Source organism: Macadamia integrifolia, chromosome 8 (genome assembly GCF_013358625.1).
Source record: "Macadamia integrifolia cultivar HAES 741 chromosome 8, SCU_Mint_v3, whole genome shotgun sequence".
Taxonomy (NCBI): domain Eukaryota; kingdom Viridiplantae; phylum Streptophyta; class Magnoliopsida; order Proteales; family Proteaceae; genus Macadamia; species Macadamia integrifolia.
Genome location: NC_056564.1, coordinates 20426042 through 20433087, shown reverse-complemented (window position 1 = coordinate 20433087; position 7046 = coordinate 20426042). Strand labels below are relative to the sequence as shown.

Sequence of the window (7046 nt, the reverse complement as noted above, 5' to 3'; positions counted from 1 at the left end):
ATAAAAATATCCAAAATTAAGTTTTTCTTTATAAAATTATCCATTTAAAATTTAAGTTATCAAAAATACCCAAAATTGAGTTTGGGTTTACAAAACTACCCAAAATAGTGATTCTTCATCTTCCACATATAATAATGTATTTTTTTTATTATTAAAACTTTGAGTGGGTAATTTTATAAACCCAAACCTGATTTTGAGTATTTTTGTTAACTTAAACTTTAAATGGGTAATTTTGTAAACTCAAATCTAATTTTGGGTATTTTTGTTGACCAAAACTTTTTGTGGGTAATTTTGTAAAAGGAAATCCAAAAATGGATAATCATGTAATTTTCCCAATAAGATAAGAAGAGGCCGTGACTTTTTTTCCCCGATAAGATGAGATCGTGGTCCCTTCCTTCTGCCAGATATGAGTTTTCTAATCAAAATGAAGACTGTTGGATTGGAATCTTGGCTTGGGATAACGAAGCAAATTACCAAAAAACAAAATAATAATTTGGATTTTTTTTTTAAAATTACATGATTACTCAATTTTGGACTTTCTTTTATAAAATTATCCACTTTCAGTTAACAAAAATATCTAAAAACAGGTTTGGATTTATAAAACTATTTAAAACTATAATTCTCCTTCATCATTATCTAAAACAATAATTCTCATTCATTTGGCACATACAAGTAGGTATTTTTGTTAATTGAAACTTTAAGTGGGTAGATTTGTAAACCTAAACTTAATTTTGGGTATTTTTGTTAACTGAAACTTTAAGTGAATAATTCTGTAAAGGGAAATCCAAAAGTGGGTAATCATGTAATTATTATTATTTTTTTCGTACAAGAGAAATAAGGGAATAAATAAGGTTTTTGGTAGCAGAATGTATGCACAGAGAAGTTATTCATGATTTTTTTTTTTGTTTATCACAATAAAATGGTTTCTTTAGAGGAGCGTGGCCCCTGCGTGTAGACTCATGAGGGGGTGAAACGATCAGCCCACCCCAGCCCACCCCAGCCCACCCCACCCCATGAAAAGCAAAATGACAGCATGCTTCCTAGCACAAGGCTCCCCCAAATAAAACATTTCCCCTTTTATCTTTTTGGTGTAAATCTAACATGTGTGAGTGGGTGTGTGTGTGTGTGGAGTAGGTGGTCGTTGGCCCTACTAGCACCCAATAAGCTGGCCATTAGTTAGTAGTGCTCAGTAGGAGTATATTTAGAAAAAAAAAAAAAAAAGGTGTAAATCTAACTACTTTTAGATGCAATGGAATTGAAGGGAAAGGAAGTGAAATTTCTTACCTAAAAAGAAAATGTATATAATCATCACCCCATGTGCCTATAACATTGACTTCAGATTATTCCATATTTGGTTATGAAATTTCACTTTGCTGCATGCAAAACCCTTTGCTATAATATGTAAAATAAAAATTACATGTAAAATAATCATTACTAAATATGGTTACAAAAATTAAGTAGTTTATACAATTGCTTGGATCATATGGGGAAATGATCACAAACATTTCCTTTTTAAGGATAAAAATTTCATTTCCCTTTCCTTTAAATTCCCCTTACAATTAAACGAAGTCAACATGAGATTAATTTTATTGTTCATTCAATTTTCACTAGTGACTAGCTTTAGTAGTCTAACTCATTGTTGGCAAACTAGCTTTTGACTAGGAAAACTAGGCCGAGTTTGGTCAAAAGATTAGAAACCTAATCACAAGTCATGGAGACTCGTCCTGTATTAAAAAATGATAAGGTTGGGACCAAATCATACCGAGTCATTCAAGACTCGTTAGTTTTGCCCGAGTCACAATAAAACAGTCGATTCTTGTCAAAAATATAAGTTGGCTTTTCTGAATAGTTTTGAACTAAAATATATTCTAATGAGGTTAAATGTTCAGTGGCCGAAGTTTTCTGTGTTGAATCTAGTGATTATTGAGTATATACATCTAAATTTTAATTTAAAAAACATGATTTATAACCATGACATCTCCAAGTCAGATCTTATCACTTTCATCCAAGAGACAATGAATGATGAGCTTCATAAAAATTTTTGAAAAACAAACACTTTTATTCTATCTTGTTTCATTTATTTTATTTATTAATTATTTATTTGGATTGTTTGAGAAAAACTGGTATGAAAATGAGAGAGGGAAATTTGACATGACTCTTTTGGTTTTTTTGAGACTTGCTCCGACTCACTAGGATTTAAAGAGGACGAGTCGAGTCACAAAATCTGGTTTTCCAACAATGGTCTAACTACCAAAGTAAGAGCCTCATCACACACTCTCTCTTCTGCATTCCCACTCCACCTTGTTCTCTTCATCATAATCCATCCAAGCCTTCCCTAAATCTTTCATTGATGGGTTGAAGAAGAATCAAGTGGACAAAGTCATTTTACAATTAATCATACCTAGTTTGAGAGTTATATAACCCACCTTCTCGTGCTTTTTTCCTCTACTAGTAGTGAAACATTTCATGCGCAGTGATAATATTATTGAAAATTTATTTCTTCTAGGGATCCGAATTATTATAGTTTGGCTGACGATCACTGCACTTCCACTTGACACTTATCGTAATGATAAATGGTTCGTCTCACTGTGACATTTTCTTAGATTCTCAAAATTTCTGTCGCTCCATCCCCATAGGGGTAGAGAACCCATTGTTGTCTTAGCTGTGCTACTAGAGGCTCTGTGGAAGTCGGAATAAGAAAGCACTCATCTTATAGTGGTCACCGATTCTGATTCTAAACACATCGTATAACCGGATTGGAGTATCTAAATCAATCACTTTAAAATAGCTGGATCGGACAGATTTTGGGACTGATTCGGATTCCACAACCGATCCCATTTCTAGCGTAAAATGATCTGGAATCGGTTGGATCCAACTGACTCAGACCAATTCCGACCCTATTCGATCCCCAATTCTACTTTTTAAGACCTTGCATTCCGAGTTACCTATATATCGATCGAGATGTTCCTTTTATGGTATTACTGCATTGTGTATTTGTGTACTTGCTATATAGAACACTGCATTAAGTTTTGTGTGTTGGGGTTTAAAATACCCAGGTGCCCAGTTAAGAGATACATTCTCCAATAACAATAATATGGGGAAACGAACGCCATGGCCCCTACGCCAGCACAAGGCCAATGCAGGGGCACTTATGGGCATAAACACGGGGTGGGGGCATCATTTTGCCATCCTCTGTATCTAGGCAGCCCTTTCATTTCCACAAAGAAGTACGATTGTTTTATTGAAGTCAGATCTAGGAAGCCATTTCTTTTGAGATCAGAAAACAAACATCTTCCCATTCGAGCTGTGAGCCCTAACACTCCTAGCAACAAACAATCTTTCATCTTCATGAGATCATCCCCCCCTCCTCCTCCTCCTCCCTCCCTCCCCTCCCGGCCTCGTCTTTTGATGTATCATCTATTTGGCTTTTACATTTTATTCTGCTTCTTTCTTAATATGTTTTCCATTCAACGGAAACCACCTCTTCTGTGAAGCAAGAGGTAAGGCTGCGTACACTTGTCCCTCCTAGACTCTGCAGTAGTGGGAGCCTCATGCACTAGGTTGCTCTTCTATTTATTTTCCATTCAACCTCACCACCCCACCAAAAAAAAAAAAAAAAGAGAAGGATGCACAAGACTACATGAATTCAACTCTTCCATTTCTGCTTCCAAGTTGAAAGCACGCATACTCTAAGCTCAGACAAAATAAGACCACAGTTTCTTTCAACAGAAGAAGCTAAAGGAAAATATGGAAATAAATTCAATGAAAAAGGAAGTAATATGTTGTATTTTAGGACAACTTTGGATCCTCTAGAAATCAGCTGACAATAAATATATTATTTACATTGCATCAGGCTAGGTAAGTCAAGAATCACATGATTTAGTTGTGTTATCCAAAATCAAAATCCCCACATAATTGAAATGATCAGTCTAGTTGTAGTCTGTTATATAATTTAAATGAATAGGTTAAACCTAGTCTAAACTACCAGAAGTAAGCCTAAACTGAGTGCAGTTTGATCTCCCAAAATCCAAAGGAAAATGAGAACATGAATCAATTTAATGTGTCCTCCATTGGATTCTGATATTTCCTTCACTTTATGTTTATCAAGGGAAAACATCAAACGATCAACAGATCTTGTTAAAAGACAATCTGGAATCTCAGTAACTCCAGAAATTTATCATGAGAAGTGTTGTATCTAATAGAAATGAGTAAAACATTCAAAATACCCAGGAATCTCACCTAACATTAAATCTTCAATGTTTCCAAGGCATGAGGGAACAGCCCACAAATTCCAAAGTTAAATAGTAGTTAAGCCTTTCACAAGGCAATTCTCCAAAACAGGTAGGTTCTCCATATTCTATTCCTATAGTTTATACTCCAAAGGATTACACTTGTAAGAACTTGCAGAGTCTCATCACTCTTTCTGTTGTCACAATAGAATTGGAGTTGGAGCAATTCCCTTATTATGTGAGAAGTTGCAACAAGTCCACCATTCAATTAAATAGACTCAGAGTCTCATGCTCACTTTTGAAGATTGTGTCAGAAAATCTTTGGCATTTAGTTGAAGATGGATATGCAGCACCAAAAAGTGAAGTATCTCTAATGGCAAGAGTCAATGATCCATGGCATCTATCAAATCACATTAGATGAAAGACCATTAATTAATGAGAAGCTTGCTTCAATATTTAAACATAACCGTTGCCAAGGAAGAATGAAAAGTTTGCCTCAACAGGCACAAGCAGCAAAAAACAACAATGTTTTAGCAGTGGAAAAAGGAAAACATAAACCAAATTACAATATTATGGGGTGAGAGGGGAAATCAAGGAATCACACTTCCTTCCAATCTCATAAGAGAAGGAAATAAAGAAGCTTAAGAATATTAAGCAGCTGAAAAATCAACAAATGTAAATATGATACAAGAGCTACGGAGAAATCCAAATATGGATTCTTTTATGTCTGACAAACATCATCCAATTCCTTATGATCCTAAGAACGAATGATGCTTTTCCAAAGAAATTGGTGTGGAAGATTCACAGCAAGGTGAAGTTTTACTTTTGGATGGCGGTGAAAAAATAAGATGTTAACCATTGATCATACCATTAACTGAGGGTGGTAAATCCCCAGTAGATATTCCTCGTGTGGTGGAAGATAAGCCTCTTTCCCATTCTTGTTTGCTTGTCTTGTGACTTCGAAACTTTAGGACCATGTGATAGGGAGGTTTCACTAAATTTGAGCTTGCCCTAAAGACATCACATCCTTGATCTCTTATTCTCTTCTCAGAAGCTCTTTGGCTTCATAATTACAACTGAAATTCTATCATAAATAATTGACGTAGTTGGGGCTGTTCCCTAATTGCATAAGCTTCTCTATAGACCCATCATAACCTTCTGAGTGAGCTTCTTGTCCATCTCTTCTATAATTTATAATAAATCATTAACAAATTTTTCTTCAGATAAATAAATAAAAGCAATTGAGTGAAGCAAGGACAAGTGGCTGAAACTCAATGTCAAGGGTGTCACCTCAACCTCAATGGCTCAAATTCACAGAAACCAATTGACGACTCGTTCTAGGCACGCCGAGCCTAAGTGCTGCCCAAGACAACCACACCCCCACATAAGGCACGGGATAGCCCAACCACTCAAGACTGTGCCATTGTCACATAGTTCGTGCTAGTAGCATCCACAGTCCCGAACCTCCACCTTCCTGATGGTGCGCCATGCTAGCACCTTCTGCTGAACATGGTCTCATCAGTAATCAGACCTAGAGGGGAAACGCCAATTGCCCACTTCGGCTTTGAGTGCCCGCCATGGGATCCGCCCATGGAATACCTGTGATACTGATGCACGCGTGGCCAGGCCAATCCCGCACACAATGCCTTGTGGCAAATTATGATGCCATGCTGAGATGCATTGGCACCAAGGAGGATGAGGCACACCACCCTTTCTCAAGGTAGCTCTTAAGCTTTTCGCCCTTTTTCACAAGTAGACATCAACTACCCCAAAAAATCATACTGACATACTTCGGATCATCACAAGGCTCTTCTTCACAATACAACATGATGCCACGGTTCTACAGCATGCTAAAATGCACGCCCATGCATCCCTCCACATGTGCCACGACCGTGACAACACAGCCAGCGATGGCACCACAGTCATAGTAAAACAAACGCAAAATCTATTTCAACTGTCTACGTTGTAGGGTTACATGCAAGTATATAAAGATAAGGAAAAGACTCCTGATAGAAACTACTAAAACAACTCTTCTCGAAATAGGAAACTAAAAACTCAATCTAATATCCAATGTAATAAACCTTTTTTTTTTTTTTTGGGGTAAAAATCCAATGTAATATACCAATACCATCTAAAATTTTCCAGTATAAAAGATTGCAAGATAATTTAAAATAAATAAATAAATTTCTAATATTTTACTAAACCACACCAAACTTGGACCCAGTCCTCAGTCTGGGCCTCCAATAGGGTTCGAGGCAACCCACACAAGCGTTACTGCATCACAAGGAAGCTGTGGAGTAATTTTAGAATAAATACAAATTTAGGAGGGTTTCAATGGAGATTTGTGCCCGGCCTGTGATTTAGAAATATGAAAGGTGTTGAGGAAACCAGAGAGTAATAAAAACAACGGATTGGTGTGCAAAAGAGAAATTCCATGTTGAATCCAAGGACCGATGAAGAACCAAGAAACATGGGTTAGAGACAGACCTTAAAATAGACTTTCAAAGGAGCCTAGACAAGCGAAAAGAGGCAGTGTGGTTACCATAAGCTGAGAGATCAGATCTGAGTGGGAAAGAAAGATAACCCAGAAACCCCAGTCCATGGGCATGAATAGGCAATAAAATCGGTCATAGCTTAAGGCATAGTTTCCATTTGTTTAAACAGGAAATATTTTACACGAATTGTCCTAAATGTAAGAGAAATTTGTAAAGGAATAAAAGTACAGAACTGCATTTTTGAAATGCAATACACAAAATTTTGGAAAGAAAAAAAAAGAGCTTCCAATTCAATTACCTATGTTGTCCTCCCTCCACACCT

General features: G+C 36.5%; 1 protein-coding gene across 1 annotated transcript in view; it reads right to left on the bottom strand.

Annotated features, from left to right (window-relative positions):
* Positions 1-4223: 4223 nt before the first annotated feature.
* The window catches only part of LOC122087123 (ATP-dependent Clp protease proteolytic subunit), a 16443-nt gene continuing 13620 nt past the window's right edge, over positions 4224-7046 (bottom strand). Inside the window, exon 2 of the mRNA XM_042656127.1 lies at positions 4224-4629. The gene's annotated coding sequence lies outside the window, so the exon portion shown is untranslated. The remainder of the gene's footprint in view (positions 4630-7046) is intronic.